The 24,798-nt window shown below is 39.7% G+C and overlaps 1 protein-coding gene across 3 annotated transcripts in view; it reads right to left on the bottom strand.

Moving 5' to 3' along the window:
• The window catches only part of DOCK4 (dedicator of cytokinesis 4), a 490,817-nt gene that overhangs the window by 153,565 nt on the left and 312,454 nt on the right, over nucleotides 1-24,798 (bottom strand). The window lies entirely within an intron of this gene.

Here is a 24,798-nt window from a genome sequence, read left to right on the forward strand (position 1 = left end):
CATCTGCAATGTGTTCTTACAAGGCTGTGGAACCTGAATCTGTTACACCTACAGGTTCAACTTCTACTTCACAGGAAATACGAGGGACAGAGCAACATGCTGAATGTTAGGGGGAAGCAACCAGACAAAGCCAGAAGGCAGCACTTTCTGTAGGATGCTTGGCTTTGTCTCTTCAAGTCAAGTTTTGTGAACAAAAGGATTGCTCTAGATTAAACAACACTTAAGAGATAGATAGCCAGATACAATGTAATGGTCCTGGATTTGGACAAACTTGCTGAAAAGGATTTTTCTTTTTTTGAAATTTATACATTGACTAAGTTCTAGATGAGATTAAAAAAAAATTAATGATTGGAAAAGTCATTAACTGAAAAAAGGAAATTAAAAAAATATATATATATAATGAAGCAATCTAGATATCCTTCAGTACATGAACAGATAAACTGTGGTACATCCAGAAAATGGAATACCATTCAGTGCTAAAAAGAAGTGAGCTACCAAGCCATGAAAAGACATGGAGGAACCTTGATGCATATCACTAAGTGAAAGAAGCCAATCTGAAAAGGCTACATACTTTATGATTCCAAGTATGTGACATTCTAGAAAGGGCAAAACTATGGAGACAGTAAAAAACATCAGTGGTTGCCAGGGGTTGGGAGTAGGAGAAAGGATGAACAGGCAGAGCACAGATTTTTTTCTAAGGCAGTATGATATTATCATGACGGATACATGTCACTATACATTTGTCCAAACCCACAGAACATACAAAACCAAGAGTGAACCCTACCCTACGGTAAACTACAGACTTTGGGTGATGATGATGTGTCAATGTAGGTTCACCCTTGGTAAATGAGTGATGTTGCTAATGAGGGGGGCTCCGTATGTGTGGAGGCAATGGGTGGAAGGGAAGTCTCTGTATTTTACTCTCAACTTTACTGTACACTAAAACTGCTCTTTTAAAAAGTCTATTAAAAATATGTATCATTTGGGTAAACGAAGTCCATACAGAAAAACATTCAGAAAGATATACACTAAGGGGTGAACAGTTAACATTGTTTGGGTAATGACAGTCTGGTGTTTTTATTTTATTTATCTATATACTGCTTTTGTAATGAAGGTGATTTTATATTAAAATTCTGAGAAAAAATATTGTAACAGATACAGAGATGGTATAGCTTAGCTTATTTTGAGTATAAACTTAGGAACCTTATTTCTTTAAATATTTTCAAGGCTAGTGTCTTGGGAACAGGTAGGAAATTAAGCACAGAATCCTCTGGCTTTCTAGACTACTTTGTGTGATATACAAAAAAATTTTAATCATAAATTTTTAAGAAAGACCTCTCTAATAAGTTGAGAGAAAGAGAATCAGAATATTACAAGATGTTCTTCCCTGCACACCTGTCCAGGAACGGGAGGACCAATCAACACAATAAACAGCCTCCATAACTCTCTTCTCATGTTATGACTCCAAATGCTTTCTCTTATTACTGCAAGATATTTCATTTAGACAGAAGAATGCATATATAGTTTAAAGAATAATTATAAAGCGAACACTTCAGATGCTTTCCAAAAAAAAAAATGCTTAGGCAAAGTAATGTTCTGGAACTTGGGGTCACCGTCCCCTCTCCTCAATCGTGTTCATGGTATCAGGGCTTGGAGCACAGCAAGCTATAACTTGAGTCACAGCAACCCATACTGGGCCTATTTCCTGCCTGGATCTGGTCTCTGGGGTCAGAAACATGCTCTGGTCTGCCATCCCCAGCCTGACTCATGCTCCGTTTGTCGAATCATACCTCCTATTGGGACTGAAGCCTCATGCAAACCCAGTCTAGACACTGTCTAGCTATTTCCAGGCCTCCTCCCCAGAAGCTGGAGTGTGCCCTGGTCTGGTATGCTCCATCTGTTCACAGAAATCCTGCCCCTATAGTTAGATCTCTTAACCCCCTTCCCCCCAGCTAACTAACTGCCTGCTCTTGAGCACTTCTGGAAGCCTCTTAGAATTCCTGCTTGCTGAGCTCATGTAGTTCAACTGGCAGTCAGGGACCAGTCACTGCTGTGTCGTGTCCATAGCGGGCACCGTGAATAGAAGCCTTGGCTGCCTTCACTGGGGCCAGTCACTGTGGCCAGGTCAGTGCCACCTTTTCTAGTTCACTGCACTTCTCTCCCAGCCTGGAGGGCCAAGACCTCAGCATCGGAGTCTCTCTGATTCCAAGACGTGACACCTTGAGAGCTTCTTAAAGCTAAACTCTATCACCCTTACTCAATGCAAAATACAGTAACTAATACAAACTTTACTCTGGACACCAAAGTTATCTGAAGACCTTGCACCAACAATATTGGTGTGCATATGTGTGTGCTGTGTGTGTTGGTGTGGGGAGCAAGTGCGGGGGTGGGGGGGTAGGAATTCTACCCCTAAATTCAGTAAAGAAAAGTACATAATTATCCTTTGGTCTCTGTGAACCCTTTGCTATAATATTTACCAGGAGTTCAGAGCTGCGTTTTTTGTCCAGTAGGAGTCAAGGCCATACGCTAGGTATGGGGTTAGAGTTTTAATCTATTTCCAAAGAACTTAAGCGGCCTGCAGAGAAAATCTCATGGCCTATCTTTTCTTGTCCTCTGAGGTTTTCAGCATGCACCCATAACACATCACACAACACTGGAGCTTTTAAAGGCAATCCAAGCAACCACCATTTAGGCTAAGCATGCTGTGTGTATTTTCCTATTCTGATAATAATCCTATGAGGCAGGACATTGTAACCTGGGGAGCTTATGTGATTTGCTCAATATCACAATATTAGTAACTATCAGAGCCAGGATCTGAACCAAAGTTTGTGCTTACAACTACTATACGACACAGTAGTTATGACTACAAAGACTCTTGCATTGGCTCTTCCAATGACTCTTGTTTTAACCAGGTTTTGAGTTTTGCTATAACAAATTTAAAATGTATCAATTTATAGATAACATAGTGAATGGTGGGTATGTCTAAGAAAGACCCCCTAGAAGTTCATTTTTCAAAAAAAAGGTATGTTTGTGGAAGACACACTGGGAGAGAGCTTAGAGTGGTCTGTGGATCTGAAATAGTTTCATACATGAAATGGCTATGAGTCCTACAGTGAAATGGCTAGTTGACGTTCTGAAACCACTCAGGGAGCAAAAGGGATCACGTGATCTGGATGCAGTGGGGAAGGGGGCAGGTAGGAGCAGAGGAGGCATGACATGGGAGACTGGAAACACAACAGATGAGATAGAGATCATTTGTTCAGTCACTTGATGAGAGAGAATTTATGGAAGAGAAATGAGGTTGAAGATCAGTGAAGAATAGAAATGGGTTCCAGAAGATAGGCTTGTAAGGCAGGGGCAGTGGTCAGTAAGGGTTTAAGCCAAAAAGGTTGTCCAGACTCTTAAGAGGAAATACACAGCTCACCAGCAGAAGCCAGGGAGTGAGCAAGAGTCAGCAGTGAATTCCTCGAGCATTCTTCTGCCAGGTGGGAGAAGGGTCTGCGCTGTGAGTAGGAGTCTGAACCACAGTATGGATGGGAGAGAACAAACAGGAATGAGCAATCTCCTTCCAGGTGAAGGGCTAAGAGTTAATGAAGTCACAGAAATGAAGCTGGTAAAGGATGGCATGGCATTGCCTGTGTTTTAATTGGAAAAACAGTACAAAGGAGTTGTGGCTGGGTGTCTGAAGGCCTGCGAATCTGAGCAATGTAGGCTCGACACCAAGAAACTGCAGTTTTGGACTTCCCTGGTGGCACAGTGGTTAAGAATCTGCCTGCCAATGCAGCGGACACGGGTTCGAGCCCTGGTCCGGGAAGATCCCACATGTCACGGAGAAACTAAGCCCGTGCGCCACAACTACTGAGCCTGCGCTCTAGAGCCCGCAAGCCACAACTACTGAGTCCACGTGCCACAACTACTGAAGCCCGCGTGCCTAGAGCCCGTGCTCCACAGCAAGAGAAGCCACCGCAATGAGAAGCCCACGCACCGCAACGAAGAGTAGCCCCCGCTCACCGCAACTAGAGAAAACCTGTGTGTAGCAACGAAGACCCAATGCAGCCAAAAATAAATAAATAAATAAAATTAAAAAAAAAAAAAAGAAAGAAACTGCAGTTTTGCACAAAATTACACTGCATGTAGTTGATAGATGGTTTTGTCACCGCAGTGGAATCCAGTCACACCCCTAAACTACATGGGGGGTTAAATATGGATCACTTGCATTCCGGGGAACACTTGGAACACAAGTGATTTGGTTTTGGCATAGGGACAATTTTTTTCATCAAATCCAGTGCAGGCATGGAACAAGGCAATACGGATATGAGAATAAGAAGGCCCGTCCTCCCTGTCCTCTTGCGACAGACACAGACACAGCTAAAGTCTTCCTGGCGTTATGGTAGATGTATGATGACAGAGAGATGAGGGGACGATTAACTGAGCCATTCTTTCTAGGAGAGACAAGGCGACATGACCACAGCCTCTTGAGGCTGCTACTGGATTGTGGGAACAAAACAATGCCATTGTCATAGGAAAGGACTATTCTCTGTGTTTGCTTTGATAGGCTGGGATCTGTGCAAGTCATTTTAAAATGGCATGAAGTTAATTTATTACAAATTAGAGAAGAGGGAGAAGAAAGCCAGTCCTTCGCTTTACTTGAGATGAATCAGATCTGACAGGAGGGATGTGTTCCCTCAGATTCTTACAGAAGAGTTAAAATGCAGGCTACGTGGCAGCAGGAGTAGCCTGTCTTCTGTGAGATTACATAGCATGGCTCACAGTCTATTTCTTTGTCCAGAACTAAAATCAGTTGGTACAGCATTGAATGTTGCATCACAACCCAGGCTACTTTCTGACCACTGTCCTAGGCACAAGAGATGCAATGGTCAGTCATAGACACTCTTCCAGAAACGCGGTATCTGCGATAATGCAAGCTATGTGATTGAGAGAAATAAATTAAAAATTTCTTCAGAAATACACTGGTACAGAGATTCATAGTATATTAAGCAAATTAAGGGGCCTGTAATTTGCAGGAAGTAGATAATTAAATTAAAAACTATAGTAATTTAGACAATCCAGTTGAAACGATATATTGCCAGTTAATCGAACCAGTTGTGGCAGCAAAATACCTTCTTCTGGGGATTCTTTCAATATGATTAGTCATCCTTAATGTTATTATTAAACATTTATTAAAGTCCTACTATTTGACAGTCCTTTAATTTGGTATAAAGAATGTAACAAGGAAATAAACACAGTCCCTGTCTGTGAGGGCATTACATGCCTGACCTCTGCATTCATCTGTTAATACTGATTACAAAGCTGTGATAAAGATCCCTGGATTCGACTGGCTGAATGGATACAAAAACAAGACCCATATATATGCTGTCTACAAGAGACCCACTTCAGACATAGGGACACATACAGACTGAAAGTGAGGGGATGGAAAAAGATATTCCATGCAAATGGAAATCAAAAGAAAGCTGGAGCAGCAATTCTCATATCAGACAAAATATACTTTAAAATAAAGACTATTACAAGAGACAAACAAGGACACTATATAATGATCAAGGGATCGATCCAAGAGGAAGATATAACAATTGTAAATATTTATGCACCCAACATAGGAGCACCTCAATACATAAGGCAAATACTAACAGCCATAAAAGGGGAAATCAACAGTAAAACAATCAGTAGGGGACTTTAACACCCCACTTTCACCAATGGACAGATCATCCAAAATGAAAATAAATAAGGAAACACAAGCTTTAAATGATACATTAAACAAGATGGACTTAACTGATATTTATAGGACATTCCACCCAAAAACAACAGAATACACATTTTTCTCAAGTGCTCATGGAACATTCTCCAGGATAGATCATATCTTGGGTCACAAATCAAGCCTTGGTAAATTTAAGAAAATTGAAATCATATAAAGTATCTTTTCCGACCACAACGCTATGAGACTAAATAACAATTACAGGAAAAGATCTGTAAAAAATACAAACACATGGAGGCTACACAATACACTACTTAATAACGAAGTGATCACTGAAGAAATCAAAGGGGAAATCAAAAAATACCTAGAAACAAATGACAATGGAGACACGACAACCCAAAACCTATGGGACGCAGCAAAAGCAGTTCTAAGAGGGAAGTTTATAGCAATACAAGCCTACCTCAAGAAACAGGAAACATCTCGAAGAAACAACCTAACCTTATAAATAAAGCAATTAGAGAAAGAAGAACAAAAAAACCCCAAAGATAGCAGAAGGAAAGAAATCATAAAGATCAGATCAGAAATAAATGAAAAAGAAATGAAGGAAATGATAGCAAAGATCAATAAAACTAAAAGCTGGTTGTTTGAGAAGATAAACAAAATTGATAAACCATTAGGCAGACTCATCAAGAAAAAAAGGGGGACGACTCAGATCAGTAGAATTAGAAATGAAAAAGAAGTAACAACTGACACTGCAGAAATACAAACGATCATGAGAGATTACTACAAGCAACTCTATGCCAATAAAATGGACAACCTGGAAGAAATGGACAAATTCTTAGAAATGCACAACCTGCTGAGACTGAACCAGGAAGAAATAGAAAATATGAACAGACCAATCACAAGCACTGAAATTGAAACTGTGATTAAAAATCTTCCAGCAAACAAAAGTCCAGGACCAGATGGCTTCACAGGCGAATTCTATCAAACATTTAGAGAAGGGCTAACACCTATCCTTCTCAAACTCTTCCAAAATATTGCAGAGGGAGGAACACTCCCCAACTCATTCTACGAGGCCACCATCACCCTGATACCAAAACCAGACAAAGATGTCACAAAGAAAGAAAACTACAGGCCAATATCACTGATGAACATAGATGCAAAAATCCTCAACAAAATACTAGCAAACAGAATCCAACAGCACATTAAAAGGATCATACACCATGATCAAGTGGGGTTTATTCCAGGAACGCAAGGATTCTTCAATATATGCAAATCAATGAATGTGATGCACCATATTAACAAATTGAAGGAGAAAAACCATATGATCATCTCAATAGATGCAGAGAAAGCTTTCGACAAAATTCAACACCCATTTATGATAAAAGTCCTGCAGAAAGTAGGCATAGAGGAAACTTTCCTCAACATAATAAAGGCCATATATGATAAACCCACAGCCAACATTGTCCTCAATGGTGAAAAACTGAAACCATTTCCACTAAGATCAGGAACAAGACAAGGTTGCCCACTCTCACCACTATTATTCAACATAGTTTTGGAAGTGTTAGCCACAGCAATCAGAGAAGAAAAAGAAATAAAAGGAATCCAAATCGGAAAAGAAGAAGTAAAGCTGTCACTGTTTGCAGATGACATGATACTATACATAGAGAATCCTAAAGATGCTACCAGAAAACTACTAGAGCTAATCAATGAATTTGGTAAAGTAGCAGGATACAAAATTAATGCACAGAAATCTCTTGAATTCCTATACACTAATGATGAAAAATCTGAAAGTGAAATTAAGAAAACACTCCCGTTTACCATTGCAACAAAAAGAATAAAATATCTAGGAATAAACCTACCTAAGGAGACAAAAGACCTGTATGCAGAGAATTATAAGACACTGATGAAAGAAATTAAAGATGATACAAATAGATGGAGAGATATACCATGTTGCTGGATTGGAAGAATCAACATTGTGAAAATGACTCTACTACCCAAAGAAATCTACAGATTCAATGCAATCCCTATCAAACTACCAATGGTATTTTTCACAGATCTAGAACAAAAAATTTCACAATTTGTATGGAAGCACAAAAGACCCCGAATAGCCAAAGCAATCTTGAGAATGAAAAATGGAGCTGGAGGAATCAGGCTCCCTGACTTCAGACTATACTACAAAGCTACAGTAATCAAGACAGTTTGGTACTGGCACAAAAACAGAAACATAGATCAATGGAACAGGATAGAAAGCCCAGAGATAAACCCACACACATATGGTCACCTTATCTTGATAAAGGAGGCAAGCATATACAGTGGAGAAAAGACAGTCTCTTCAATAAGTGGTGCTGGGAAAACTGGACAGGTACATGTAAAAGTATGAAATTAGAACACTCCCTACCACCATACACAAAAATAAACTCAAAATGGATTAAAGACCTAAATGTAAGGCCAGACACTATCAAACTCTTAGAGGAAAACATAGGCAGAACACTATGACATAAACCACAGCAAGATCCTTTTTGACCCAGCTCCTAGAGAAATGGAAATAAAAACACAAATAAACAAATGGGACCTAATGAAACTTAAAAGCTTTTGCACAGCAAAGGAAACCATAAACAAGATCAAAAGACAACCCTCAGAATGGGAGAAAATATTTGCAAATGAAGCAACTGACAAAGGATTAATCTCCAAAATATACAAGCAGCTCATGCAGCTCAATAACAAGAAAACAAACAACCCAATCCAAAAATGGGCAGAAGACCTAAATAGACATTTCTCCAAAGAAGATATACAGATTGCCAACAAACACATGAAAGAATGCTCAACATCATTAATCATTAGAGAAATGCAAATCAAAACTACAATGAGATATCATCTCACACCGGTCAGAATGGCCATCATCAAAAAATCTAGAAACAATAAATGCTGGAGAGGGTGTGGAGAAAAGGGAACCCTCTTGCACTGTTGGTGGGAATGTAAATTGATACAGCCACTATGGAGAACAGTATGGAGGTTCCTTAAAAAACTAAAAATAGAACTACCATACGACCCAGCAATCCCACTAGTGGGCATATACCCTGAGAAAACCATAATTCAAAAAGAGTCATGTACCAAAATGTTCATTGCAGCTCTATTTACAATAGCCAGGACATGGAAGCAACCTAAGTGTCCATCATCGGATGAATGGATAAAGAAGATGTGGCACATATATACAATGGAATATTACTCAGCCATAAAAGTAAACGAAATGGAGTTATTTGTAGTGAGGTGGATGGAGTTAGAGTCTGTCATACAGAGTGAAGTAAGTCAGAAAGAGAAAAACAAATACTGTATGCTAACACATATACATGGAATCTAAGGAAAAAAAAAAAAAAAGGTCATGAAGAACCTAGTGGCAAGATGGGAATAAAGACACAGACCTACTAGAGAATGGACTTGAGGATATGGGGAGGGGGAAGGGTAAGATATGACAAAGAGAGAGAGTGGCATGGACATATATACACTACCAAACGTAAAATAGCTAGCTAGTGGGAAGCAACCGCATAGCACAGGGAGATCAGCTTTGTGCTTTGTGACCACCTAGAGGTGTGGGGTGGGGAGGGCGGAAGGGAGGGAGATGCAAGAGGGAAGAGATATGGGAACATATGTATATGTAAAACTGATTCACTTTGTTATAAAGCAGAAACTAACACACCACTGTAAAGCAATTATATCCAATAAAGGTGTTAAAAAAAAAAAAAAGATCTCTGGATTCCAGCTCTGCCAGGGAAGGGAGAGGAAACCTTATGGGAAAGAGGCTATCTGACCTCAGTCACAAAGAGTAAGGCTCGCCAGGCAGGCAAGGGAGACAAAGGCAGGTTATGTGGAAGAAAGGATACATATAAAGACACTGGGGGAAAAAAGTACATATATAAGACTATGAAGATATGGCAACTAAATGCAATGTGGGATCCTGGATTAGATCCTAGACTAGAAAAATGACATTACTGGAAAAACTGGTGAAATCTAAATAAGTTTTGTGTTAACAGTATTGTACCAAGGTTAATTTAGTTTCAATAAATGTGCTATGGTTATGTAAGACGTTAACATAAGGAGAAGTTGGGTGAAGGGTATATGGGAATTTTCTGTACTATTTTTGCAACTCTTCTGTAAGTCTAAAATAACTTAAAAAACAACTGTTTTAAAAAGTACAGGTGTAGTCAGACAGCTATAGGTAGTTTAGTGTGGCTAAAGGCAGTGATTCTTTTCAGTAGCAAAAAAGCCTTGGGACTACCGTAAACATCTTAAATAAGAAAAACTCAAGGTGATTCTGACACCTGGTTTAAATTCCCTAGATTAAAGTACTACCAAGGAGGTGGCACTGACTGATTGTGAAACCAAGCGTTTAGATATGGGGGTGAGTGTGAGAAGTCAAGAAAAACTGCAGGGCTCTGTTCACCGCAGGAGAGGATGGAGATGGCATAAAGAACTCAGTTTTGGACAAGCTGAGTTTGAGGCATCTCTGGTGAACCGAACTGAAGATGTTCAGTAGGCTGGTAAAAGTTCTGAGCTACAAGCCCAGAGCTGGCTGTCAGCAGCAGAGATGCGGCAGGTTAACCCACGTAAGTGCATGAGATGGTTCCAGAGCGTAGAAGACACAGATGGTGTCCAAGGATTAAATCCACGATAACACCAACATTTAAGATGCAGATAAGATATAAACTAATATATATATAGGATGGATACACAACAAGGTCCTACTGTATAGCACAGGGAACTATATTCAATATCCTGTGATAAACCGTAATAGAAAAGAACATGAAAAAGAATATCTGTGTGTATAGCTGAGTCACTATGCTGTACAGCAGAAATTAATACAACATTGTAAATCAATTATACTTCAGTAAAATTTAAAAAAAAAGATGCAGATAAGAGAGAAGAGTACTCAAAGGAGAAGAAGGATGAAACTAAGGTGAACACTGTCAGACAGACCATGGAATATGGGATTTTCAAGAAGGGTAATCAATAGTGTTTCATGCTACAGGGAAGTCAAATAAGGAAAGATTTAGAAAGGGTCCAGTAGTGTTGGCCCCAGCGTCGGTGTTAGTGACCTCAAGGGAGAAACTTCATTGGAGCTGCGGGGACAGAAATAGCCCGAGGAACAAATGGAAGAGAGTGGCGGGAAGCAGAGACAGCGAGTGAAGACTGGCCTTTCCTGCAGGTGGCTGAGATGGGTAGGGAAGAGGCAGTGTGGTAGCTATTACAATTTTGTTTGTCTTTAAAGAAAAAGGCTTGAGCATGTTAAAAAATCCGAGACTGCTGCCAGAAGAGAGGAAACATAGCTGCAGGAGCAAAAGCGGACATTGAGAGGAGCAAGGTCCCAGGGGACTCAGGAGGGAGGACGATCCTGAGGGAAGCAGGTGGAAGAATCAGCCTTGGAGGGGAGGAGCCTTGCCCCGTCCCCTGAGACAGGAAGCAGGAAGGAAGGGAAGGATGCAGATCAGTTTGCAGATGGCAGAGGACAGAACACAGGAAGTTAAGGAAGTTCCTGTCTGATGGCTTCTGTTTTCTCTGTTAAGGACACGGGAAGTGGTGAGGTAGGCAGAATGGTACAATCTTGTCGATAGCTCTTGCGGGGACTGAGAGGGGGAGCTGATTAGTTGGCCTGCAGTGTGGATGGTCCTGCTTCTGTACCCATCAGGCTGATGCTAACCTATAGGAACTGTATAATTCCCTCCACTAATTAATGTTTAACCACCTACGGAGGAGTAGAGGAGGGGGCAATGTTGACAGACTGGTCTAGGGCTGGTTTTTACTTCCCATGCAGGTATAGCAGAACTAAACATCAAGGGATAGTCTGAATAATAAAAAGAAGAAAGGGAAGTCAGGTGGGGTTTACTGGAGGAGAATAAGACTGAAAAACAGGTATAGTATTAATAGAAAATTGGAAGGTTGGAAGGTTGGAAGGTTGTGGTCAGGATATCAAGAATTTACGATTTTTGATTAGAAGTGGCTCTGGATGATCTCATTCATCCATGCATGCATCCATCCAGTATTTATTTAGCACACATGGGAGGTCCTGCTGGCTGGGGATGAAGGAAGGCCAAGAGAGAGACCACAGTGAAGCAGAACACAAATGAAGGTCGCTGGAGTTGAAGTGACCAAGAAATAAGAGGAGAGGGCACTGGACAGGTCAACCAAAAGGAGGCGACAACTTTGAACTAGGGGCTAGGCTGCCTGTGGGAAAGTAAAGAGCCACCCACCGCCCCATCCTCCCCTCTTCCTTGCTGGCCAGGAGTATCCATACAGGTAGAGGGCAGTAACTAGGACGGGTAGAAAGTTTCAGAACTGTATGGAATGAGCCTTATGGAGGGCAGGGAAGCTCTTTACAAGAGGGTGGAAAACCAGTATCTTTAAAGGCACTGGGGCATTTAGAGACATCCAGACACTAGACACAAGGCTTCAGAAGATGAGCCCTCTCTACTCCAGAGGCCACACAGGAAGCTCTCTCGGCAGGAGAGCCAAGGGTTCAGCAGAGGCAGAATGAAAGGGCTTCCTGCACGTCACATTAATAGCCCTCTGTGTTAAGACCAAGTCCACTTATGATATTATCTTAGACATTTTTCTTTTTTTGGCCTTGCTGTGCGGCATGTGGGATCTTAGTTCCCTGGCCAGGGATTGAACCTATGCCCCCTGCAATGGAAGTGCAGAGTCCTAACCACTGGACCACCAGGGAATTCCCCCATCTTAGCCTTTTTTTTTTTTTTTTTCTGTTCAGCTTCTGTGTTCAGTTTGGCATGCTTTCATGCTAAACTTACCAGGTTATCTACTTTTTAATTTAATTTTGCAGGTGTTTGCTATTTAATTTCTCTCACAGTGTGTAATAAAACAAGGGTTATATGACCAATTCTCCTATGCCCAAGCCCACGGTGGACAGATGTGTTTCGGGCTTGTCTAAGATCTACTGATCATGGTTACAGGGGCATCTCTTTCAGAATAGTTGGAGCAGCATGCAGAGTTCTCTGGACAGCAAGATGGGTGACAAACCTATCAGTCCATCTGAATTTTTCAGATTCCTCTCATTTTTTTCATTTTACTTATAAATATAAACATACTCTAGGAAAGGGTAAGTGGAGAGCAACTCAATGTGAGAAATCTACCTCAAAGATGGTAACGAGTGCAGAGGGGCTGTGCTGGACTTCCACAGACTAGGTGAGGAACTGGGATATAGCATAAGAAACTGAAAAGTTGCAGGGAAAAAATATGAGCCACAAAGGGTTTACGAACAAACTTTTAGGGAGCAAAAGTGAAATAAACAAACTCATAAAAGACTCTTGCAATCTAGGCCATACATTAAATTAATCCCTTTCCAACCAGGAAACATGATGATCCTCTATTTAGCAGACCTCTCATCTGGCCCTTCTCTTGCTCAGAAGCAATAGATCCCACTCTAAGGGATCAGATTCTCTACCGAGCAAAACCCTATCCTGGCTGAGTTGGGTCACTTGAGCCATAGTGGTGTTAATCAACAGTAATGAATTTGCAAAACTCCAATTTCTTTAAAGGTAGATTGTATTATTATTATTATTATTATTATTTGTTTATGCATACATCCTAGACCTGACGGTATTTTATTTTATTTATTTATTTATTTTAAAAATTTATTTGTTTATTTATTTATTTATTTTTGGCTGTGTTGGGTCTTCGTTTCTGTGCGAGGGTTTTCTCCAGCTGTGGGGAGTGGGGGCCACTCTTAATCGCGGTGCGCGGGCCTCTCACTGTCGCGGCCTCTCCCGTTGCGGAGAACAGGCTCCAGACGCGCAGGCTCAGTAGTTGTGGCTCATGGGCTTAGCTGCTCCGTGGCATGTGGGATCTTCCCAGACCAGGGCTTGAACCCATGTCCCCTGCATTGGCAGGCAGATTCCCAACCACTGCGCTACCAGGGAAGCCCTTTTCTTTTCTTTTTAATTAATTAATTAATTAATTAATTTTTGGCTGCGTTGGGTCTTCGTTGCTGCGCGCGGGCTTTCTCTCCTTGCAGAAAGTGGGGGCTACTCTTGGTTGTGATGCATGGGCTTCTCATTGCAGTGGCTTCTCTTGTTGCGGGGCACAAGCTCCAGAGCACAGGCTCAGTAGTTGTGGTGCAAGGGCTTAGCTGCTCCGCGGCATGTGGGATCTTCCTGGACCAGGGCTCGAACCCGTGTCCCCTGCATTGGCAGGTGGATTCTTAACCACTGCGCCACCAGGGAAGCCCCTGATGGTATTTTAGAATGTACTTCTAAGAACTAAAAATCCTTCACTGGAATAAGTCAGAATGGAGACTTGAGTGCACAGCTATTAACTTTCTATCCTCCTTTGGATTCTCACATTATTCTCCTTAAGAGACTTGACTTTCGGAAAATGAATTATCTTAAGCTCATTATTTCAATCTCTTTTCTTAACTTGCTTTCCAGCAGGTAGCTGGCGGGGGGGTAGCCAAAAATATCCCTACAAAGTTAAGGAAGACAACAATCCTACCGGAATGCAGCAAAATAACAGAACTTAGTAAGACTAAATACTGTTACTAGCAAGTCAGCAATTCCAAAGACAGGTTTTGGGTTTAGCCATCAACCACTTGGAGATATTACTGATGTTCTGAGAGCTGAAAAGGGACTCTGGAAGCACAGAATCTTTAATGCTGACTAATCAAGTTCTTTCACTTACCTTCCTAAACCTGTAACATTCAGATTTTTGTAGATTTCAGAGTTTATCTCCATTGAACACCACTCCAAACTTACTATCCATCATGTAAAGGTGAAAACGACCTTGAAAGGGAGCTTTGCCCTTAGAATTCTTTAGCTCCTGCCATAAAGGATGAGTCCAGGTCCTTCCCACACTACTGACTGTTAATTCTGTGAGAACCATTTCCTTAAAACACACTCAGAAGAGGAGTCCAGCCATTGTCACAGAGGGAAACTATCTCTTTCACAAATTTTAGGCCCAAATTAAGCTATTAAACAGTCCTCAACACAGAAGCTTTTTTCTTAGCTCACCACAGGATTGAGTCTTTCAAACTAATACCTTACACAAGGAGCAAGTAGATTTTAAATCTAAATAGCCTACTATGAGCCACAGTTATTCTCTGTGTCATATCTACAAGAAAGAGTTAAGGACACTTAATTTAAAAGCATTTTTTTCTGTCTTTCATCAACCTTAGATGTCATAGACAGTACCTGTCAATGAATGACATGGAATATGGTTTATAAAGATCTGAGCCAATTAATGTTTCTTCAAAACCTTACCATAAACAATACTGTCAAGATTTTATGACAGAAGAATGGCCTTTAGTTAGATCAATCTCCATAATTAAATGGTATAAAACAAAGCTAAGTCTAACTTTCTGTCTCTTCTCATTTTTACTTTTTCAAAATGAAGATTTTAATGTTTTTAAATGACATGTGCCCACTAATAAAACCTTTAAGAAATGTAAAAAATACTTTTGTGTCCAGGAGTCCCACTGGGTCCTGCTTGGTTCGAGTAAGGGCTCGGAGCCAGGCATTTTACATGCACTTATTCTCCCAGCAAAACTGAGTGCTAACCCTGACTCTGTTCTGAAGACAGGGAACAGGTTCAGAGAGGTCACTGGGGCTGAAGCCAGGCAGGATTTTGGGGGCACTCAGGATCCTTCTGATGGAGCTCTGCATTTGAAGCCTGGATGCAGGAATTTTCAGAAGAGGATGGTGCTGTGCATGACGGCTGTTTGGCTTGACAGACAGACCCCTGAGTCACAAAAGACACTTTGATGCTGCCCATGGATTTCCCCGTATGCTGCAATGACACATGGCACGGTGTCCTACTTTTCAGAGAGGAGAGCTCAGAGGATTCTTCTCTTGCTGCCATTGCTGAGATTTTAGAGGCCACTGCTTTCAAGTAGACTGAAGCTTTCAAGTAGATCGCGAAGGAGTAAGACATGGAGATCACCATCCTCCCCACAAATACATCAAAACTACATCTACATGTGGAACAACTCCTACAGAACACCTATTGAACGAGGGCAGAAGACCTCAGACTTCCCAAAAGATGCCCTCAGGCGACCTACAGGCGGGGCCAAATCCAAAGCTGAACCCCAGGAGCTGTGCGAACAAAGAAGAGAAAGGGAAATCTCTCCCAGCAGCCTCAGGAGCAGCAGATTAAATCTCCACAATCAACTTGATGTACCCTGCATCTGTGGAATACCTGAATAGACAGCGAATCATCCCAAATTGAGGAGGTGGACTTTGGGAGCAACTGTAGACTTGGGGTTTGCTTACTGCATCTAATTTGTTTCTGGTTTTATCTTTATCTTAGTTTAGTATTTAGAGCTTATTATCACTGGTAGATTTGTTTACTGATTTGGTTGCTTTCGTCCTTTTTAAATTTTATATATATACATATATATATTTTATCCTTTTTCTCTTTTTGTGAGTGTGTATGTGTATGCTTCTTTCTGTGATTTGTCTGTATAGCTTTGCTTCTGCCATTTGTCCTAGGGTTCTGACTGTCCAATTTTCGTTTTGTTTTTTGTTTTTGTTTTTGTTTTAATATAGTTTTTAGAGCTTGTTATCATTGGAGGATTTGTTTTTTGGTTTGGTTGCTCTCTTCGTTCTTTCTCCTTTTTTTTATTACCTTTTTTATTTTTAATAATTTTTTTCTATTTTAATAACTTTATTTTATCTATCTATCTATCTATCTATCTATCTATCTATCTATCTATATATCTGTCTTCTTCCCTCTCTCCCTCCCTCCCTCCCATTTCTTCTGAGCTGTGTGGCTGACAGGGTCTTGGTGCTCTGGCCAGGTGTCAGGCCTGAGTCTCTGAGGTGGGAGAGCCAAGGTCAGGACGCTAGTCCGCCAGAGACCTCCCAGCCCCACGTAATATCAAACAGAGAAAGCTCTCCCAGAGATCTCCATCTCAACACTAAGACCCAGCTCCACTCAATGACCACCAAGCTACAGCGCTGGACACCCTATGCCAAACAACTAGCAAGACAGGAACAGAAAACCACCCATTAGTAGAGAGGCTGCCGGAAAAAATAATAAATTCAGAGACACCCCAAAAAACACCACTGGACGTGATCCTGCCCACCAGAAAGACAAGACCCAGCCTTACCCACCTGAACACAGGCACGACTCCCCTCCACCAAGAAGCCTACAAAACCCACTGAACCAACCTTAACCACTGGGAGCAGACACCAAAAATAACGGGAACTACGAACCTGCAGCCTGTGAAACGAAGAACCCAAACACAGTACGTTAAGCAAAATGAGAAGACAGAGAAATATGCAGCAGATGAAGAAGCAAGGTAAAAACCCACCAGACCAAATAAATGAAGACGAAATAGGCAGTCTACCTGACAAATAATTCAGGGTAATGATAGTAAAGATGATCCAAAATCTTGGAAAGAGAATGGAGAAAATACAAGAAATGTTTAACAAGGACCTCGAAGAACTAAAGGGCAAACAAACAATGATGAACAACACAATAAATGAAATTAAAAATTCTCTAGAAGGTATCAGTAGCAGAAAAACGAGGCAGAAGAATGGATAAGTGACCTGGAAGATAAAATACTGGAAATAACTACGGCAGAGCAGAATAAACAAAAAAGAATGAAAAGAATTGAGGACAATCTCAGAGACCTCTGGGACAACATTAAATGCATCAACATTTGAATTATAGGGGTACCAGAAGAAAAAGAGAAAAAAAAGGGACTGAGAAAATACTTGAAGAGATTACAGTTGAAAACTTCCCTAATATGGGTAAGGAAATATTCAATCAAGTCCAGGAAGCACAGAGAGTCCCATACAGGATAATTCCAAGGAGAAACACCCCAAGACACATATTAATCAAATTATCAAAAATTAAATACAAAGAAAAAATATTAAAAGCAGCGAGGAAAAAGCAACAATTAACATACAAGGGAATCCCCATAAGGTTAACAGCTGATCTTTCAGAGAAAGTCTGCTAGCCAGAAGGGAGTGGCAGGACATATTTAAAGTGATAAAAGGGAAAAACCTACAACCAAGATTACTCTACCCAGCAAGGATCCCATTCAGACTCAAAGGAGAAATTAAAAGCTTTACAGACAAGCAAAAGCTAAGAGAATTCAGCACCAACAAACCAGCTTTACAACAAAAGCTAAAGGAACTTCTCTAGGCAGGAAACACAAGAGGAGGAAAAGACTTACAATAACAAACCCAAAACAATTAAGAAAATGGTAATAGGAACATACATATCGATAACTACCTTAAATGTAAATGGATTAAACGCTCCAACCAAAAGACATAGACTGGCTGAATGGATACAAAAACAAGACCTGTACATATGCTGTCTACAAGAGACCCACTTCAGACCTAGGGACACATACAGACTAAAAGTAAGGGGATGGAAAAAGAATTCCATGCAAATGGAAATCAAAAGAAAGCTGGAGTAGCAGGTTTCATATCAGAAAAAATAGACTTTAAAATAAAGATTATTACAAGAGACAAAGAAGAACACTACACAATGACCAAGGGATCAATCCAAGAAGAAGATATAACAATTGTAAATATGTATGCACCCAATACAGGAGCACCTCAATACATAAGCCAAATGCTAACAACAATAACAGGGGAAATCGACAGTAACACAATCATAGTAGGGAACTTTAACACCCCACTTTCACCAATGGACAGATGAACCAAAATAAAAATAAAGAAGGAAACACAAGCTTTAAATGATACATCAAACAAAATGAACTTAATTGATATTTATAGGACATTCTATCCAAAACAACAGAATACACTTTCTTCTCAAGTGCTCATGGAACATTCTCCAGGATAGATCACAGCTTGGGTCACAAATCAAGCCTTGGTAAATTTAAGAAAATTGAAGTCGTATCAAGTATCTTTTCTGACCACAATGCTATGAGACTAGATATCAATTACAGGTAAAGAGCTGTAAAAAATACAAACACATGGTGGATAAATAATACATTATTAAATAACCAAGAGATCATTGAGGAAATCAAAGAGGAAATCAAAAAATACCTAGAAACAAATGACAATGAAAACACCATGACCTAAAACCTATGGGATGCAGTAAACGCAGTTCAAAGAGGGAAGTTTATAGCAATACAGTCCTACCTCAAGAAACAAGAAAAATGACAGCAACAGTCAGCTCTACCCACCACCAGAGTCTCCCATTAAGCCTCTTAGATAGCCTCAACCACCAGAGGGCAGAGAGCAGAAGCAAGAAAAACTACAATCCTGCAGCCTGTGGACCAAAAACCACAGTTACAGAAAGAAAGACAAGATGAAAAGGCAGAAGGCTATATACCAGATGAAGGAACAAGAAAAAAACCCAGAAAAACAACTAAATGAAGTGGAGATAGGCAACCTTCCAGAAAAAGAACTCAGAATAATGATAGTGAAGATGATCCAGGACCTCGGAATAAGAATGGAGGCAAAGATTGAGAAGATGCAAGAAATGATTAACAAAGACCTAGAAGAATTAAAGAACAAACAAACAGAGATGAACAGTACAATAACTGAAATGAAAACTACACTAGAAGGAATCAATAGCAGAATAACTGACGCAGAACGGATAAGTGACCTGGAAGACAGAATGGTGGAATTCACTGCTGCGGAACAGACTAAAGAAAAAAGAATGAAAAGAAATGAAGACAGCCTAAGAGACCTCTGGGACAACATTAAACGCAACAACATTCGCATTATAGGGGTCCCAGAAGGTGAAGAGAGAGAGAAAGGACCAGAGAAAATATTTGAAGAGATTATAGTCGAAAACTTCCCTACCATGGGAAAGGAAATAGCCACCCAAGTCCAGGAAGCGCAGCAAGTCCCATATAGGATAAACCCAAGGAGAAACACACTGAGACACATAGTAATCAAACTGGCAAAAATTAAAGACAAAGAAAAATTATTGAAAGCAGCAAGGGAAAAATGACAAATAACATACAAGGGAACTCCCATAAGGTTAACAGCTGATTTCTCAGCAGAAACTCGACAAGCCAGAAGGGAGTGGCATGATATACTTAAAGTGATGAAAGGGAAGAACCTACAACCAAGATTACTCTACCCAGCAAGGATCTCATTCAGATTCGATGGAGAAATCAAAAACTTTACAGACAAGCAAAAGCTAAGAGAATTCAGCACCACCAAACCAGCTCTACAACAAATGCTAAAGGAACTTCTCTAAGTGGGAAACACAAGAGAAGAAAAGGACCTACAAAAACAAACCCAAAACAATTAAGAAAATGGTCATAGGAACATACATATCGATAATTACCTTAAACGTGAATGGATTAAATGCTCCAACCAATAGACACAGGCTTGCTGAATGGATACAAAAACAAGACCCATATATATGCTGTCTACAAGAGACCTAGGGACGTATACAGACTGAAATTGAGGGGATGGAAAAAGATATTCCATGCAAATGGAAATCAAAACAAAGCTGGAGTACCTATACTCATATCAGATAAAATAGACTTTAAAATAAAGAATGTTACAAGAGACAAGGAAGGACACTACATAATGATCAAGGGATCAATCCAAGAAGAAGATATAACAATTATAAATATATATGCACCCAACATAGGAGCACCTTAATACATAAGGCAACTGCTAACAGCTATAAAAGAGGAAATTGACAGTAACACAATAATAGTGGGGGACTTTAACACCTCACTTACACCAATGGACAGATCATCCAAAATGAAAATAAATAAGGAAACAGAAGCTTTAAATGACACAATAGACCAGACAGATTTAATTGATATTTATAGGACATTCCATCCAAAAACAGCAGATTCCACGTTCTTCTCAAGTGCTCACGGAACATTCTCCAGGATAGATCACATCTTGGGTCACAAATCAAGCCTCAGTAAACTTCAGAAAACTGAAATCATATCAAGCATCTTTTCTGACCACAACATTATGAGATTAAAAATGAATTACAGGGAAAAAAACGTAAAAAAGACAAACACATGGAGGCTAAACAATACGTTACTAAATAACCAAGAGATCACTGAAGAAATCAAAGAGGAAATCAAAAAATACCTAGAGACAAATGACAATGAAAACACGACGACCCAAAACCTATGGGATGCAGCAAAAGCAGTTCTAAGAGGGAAGCTTATAGCTATATAAGCCTACCTAAAGAAACAAGAAAAATCTCAAGTAAACAATCTAACCTTACACCTAAAGAAACTAGAGAAAGAAGAACAAACAAAACCCAAAGTTAGCAGAAGGAAAGAAATCATAAAGATCAGAGTGGAAATAAATGAAATAGAAACAAAGAAAACAATAGCAAAGATCAATAAAACTAAAAGCTGGTTCTTTGAGAAGATTAACAAAATTGATAAGCCATTAGCCAGACTCATCAAGAAAAAGAGGGAGAAGACTCAAATCAGTAAAATCAGAGGGGGCTTCCCTGGTGGCGCAGTGGTTGAGAATCTGCCTGCTAATGCAGGGGACACAGGTTCGAGCCCTGGTCTGGGAAGATCCCACATGCCACGGAGCAACTAGGCCCGTGAGCCACAACTACTGAGCCTGCGCATCTGGAGCCTGTGCTCCACAACAAGAGAGGCCACAATAGTGAGAGGCCCGCGCACCGCCATGAAGAGTGGCCCCCACTTGTCACAACTAGAGAAAGCCCTCGCACAGAAACGAAGACCCAACACAGCCAAAAATAATAAATAAATAAATTAATAAAGAATCTATCAAGGGACTAAGATAATTACCTCTCTCTGCCATCAGTTGCTCTATTAAAATAAATAATAATAAAATCAGAAATGAAAAAGGAGAAGTTACAACAGACACCGCAGAAATACAAAGCATCCTAAGAGACTACTACAAGCAACTTTATGCCAATAAAATGGACAACCTGGAAGAAATGGACAAATTCTTAGAAAGGTATAACCTTACAAGACTGAATGAGGAAGAAACAGAAAATATGAACAGACCAATCACAAGCACTGAAATTGAGACTGTGATTAAAAATATTCCAACAAACAAAAGCCCAGGACCAGATGGCTTCACAGGCGAATTCTATCAAACATTTAGAGAAGACCTAACACCTATCCTTCTCAAACTCTTCCAAAATATAGCAGAGGGAGGAACAGTCCCAAACTCATTCTATGAGGCCATCATCACCCTGATACCTGACCAGACAAAGATGTGACAAAAAAAGAAAAGTACCGGCCAATATCACTGATGAACATAGACGGAAAAATCCTCAACAAAATACTAGCAAACAGAATCCAGCAGCACATTAAAAGGATCATACACCATGATGAAGTAGGGTTTATCCCAGAAATGCAAGGTTTCTTCAACATATGCAAATCAATCAATGTGATAAACCATATTAACAAATTGAAGGATAAAAACCATATGATCATCTCATTAGATGCAGAAAAAGCTTTTGACAAATTTCAATACCCGTTTATGATAAAAACCCACCAGAAAGTAGGCATAGAGAGAACTTACCTCAAAATAATAAAAGGCATATATGACAAACCCACAGCCAACATCACTCTCAATGGTGAAAAACTGAAACCATTTCCACTAAGATCAGGAACAAGACAAGGTTGCCCACTCTCACCACTATTATTCAACATAGTTTTGGAAGTTTTAACCACAGCAGTCAGAGAAGAAAAAGAAAAAAAAGGAATGCAAATCGGAAAAGAAGTAAAACTCTCACTGTTTGCAGAGGACATGATACTATACACAGAGAATCCTAAAGATGCTACCAGAAAATTACTAGAGCTAATCAGTGAATCTAGTAAAGTAGCAGAATACAAAATTAATGCACAGAAACCTTTTGCACTCCTATACACTAATGATGAAAAATGTGAAAGAGAAATTAAGGAAACACTCCCACTTACCACTACAACAAAAAAAATAAAATACCTAGGAATAAATCTACCTAAGGAGACAAAAGACCTGTATGCAGAAAACTATAAGACACTGATGAAAGAAATTAAAGATGATACAAACAGATGGAGAGATATACCATGTTCTTGGATTGGAAGAATCAACACTGTGAAAACGACTATACTACCCAAAGCAATCTACAGATTGAATGCAATCCCTATCAAACTACCAATGGTATTTTTCACAGAACTAGAACAAAAAATTGCACAATTTGTATGAAAACACAAAAGACCCTGAGTAGCCAAAGCGATCCTGAGAAAGAAAAACGGAGTGGAGGAATCAGGCTCCCTGACTTCAGACTATACTATAAAGCTACAGTAAACAAGACAGTATGATACCAGCACAAAAACAGAAACATATATCAGTGGAACAGGATAGAAAGCCCAGAGATAAACCCATGCACATATGATCACCTTATCTTTGATAAAGGAGGCAAGAATATACAATGGAGAAAAGACAGCCTCTTCAATAAGTGGTGCTGGGAAAACTGGACAGCTACATGTAAAAGAATGAAATTAGAACACCCCCTAACACCATACAAAAAAATAAACTCAAAATGGATTAAAGACCTAAATGTAAGGTCAGACAGTATCAAACTCTTAGAGGAAAACATAGGCAGAACACTATGACATGAATCACAGCAAGATCCTTTTTGACCCACCTCCTAGAGAAATGGAAATAAAAACAAAAATAAACAAGTGGGACCTAATGATATTTAAAAGCTTTTACACAGCAAAGGAAACCATAAACAAGATGAAAAGACAACCCTCAGAATGGAAGGAAATATTTGCAAATGAAGCAACTGACAAAGGATTAATCTTCAAAATTTACAAGCAGCTCATGCAGCTCAATATCAAAAAAACAAACAACCCAATCCAAAAACGGGCAGAAGACCTAAATAGATATTTCTCCAAAGAAGATATACAGATTGCCAAGAAACAGATGAATGTATGCTCAACATCACTAATCATTAGAGAAATGCAAATCAAAACTACAATTAGGTATCCCCTCACACCAGTCAGAATGGCCATCATCAAAAAATCTACAAACAATAAATGCTGGAGAGGGTGTGGAGAAAAGGGAACCCTCTTGCACTGTTGGTGGGAATGTAAATTGATACAGCCACTATGGAGAACAGTATGGAGGCTCTTTAAAAAACTAAAAATAGAACTACCATATGACCCAGCAATCCCACTACTGGGCATATACCCTGAGAAAACCATAATTCAAAAAAAGTCATGTACCACGATATTCATTGCAGCTCTATTTACAGTAGCCAGGACATGGAAGCAACCTAAGTGTCCATCGACAGATGAATGGATAAAGAAGATGTGGCACATAATGGAATATTACTCAGCCATAAAAAGAAACGAAATTGAGTTATTTTTAGTGAGGTGGATGGACCTATAGACCGTCATACGAGGGAAGTAAGTCAGAAAGAGAAAAACAAATATCGTATGCTAACACATATATATAGGAATCGAAAAAAAAAATGGTTCTAAAGAACCTAGAGGCAGGACAGGAATAAAGATGCAGACATAGAACTGGACCTGAGGACACGGGGAGGGGGAAGGGTAAGCTGGGACGAAGTGAGAGAGTGGCATGGACATATATACACTACCAAATGTAAAATAGATAGGTAATGGGAAGCAGCCACATAGCACAGGGAGATTAGCTCGGTGCTTTGTGTCCACCTAGAGGGGTGGGATAGGGAGGCTGGGAGGGAGACGCAAGAGGAGGATATATGGGGATATATGTATATGTATAGCTGATTCACTTTGTTATACAGCAGAAACTAACACACCATTGTAAAGCAATTATACTCCAATAAAGATGTAAAAAAAAAAAAAAGAGAAAACTTTTTTCTGTGAACCACTGAAAAGGAAGAAAAAAAAAAAAAGAAATGTAAAAATAAAAATAAAGTCATTGTTAATATTTTAGGACATCCTTCCAAGCATTGCTATGCACATATATACATGCGGACATGCAGTTACACAATTTTATAAAAATGGTCTTACACTAAATGTATGCATATATAAAATGCTGTTAATCAATATACTATAAACATTTTTCTATGCACATAACAATTTCCACTAGGGATTATTTCAATAACTATGTAGTATTTCATTCATTATATGGATATAACTAACTCATGTA

This window comes from Balaenoptera physalus, assembly GCF_965194825.1.
Source record: "Balaenoptera physalus genome assembly, chromosome: 8".
Lineage (NCBI taxonomy): Eukaryota > Metazoa > Chordata > Mammalia > Artiodactyla > Balaenopteridae > Balaenoptera > Balaenoptera physalus.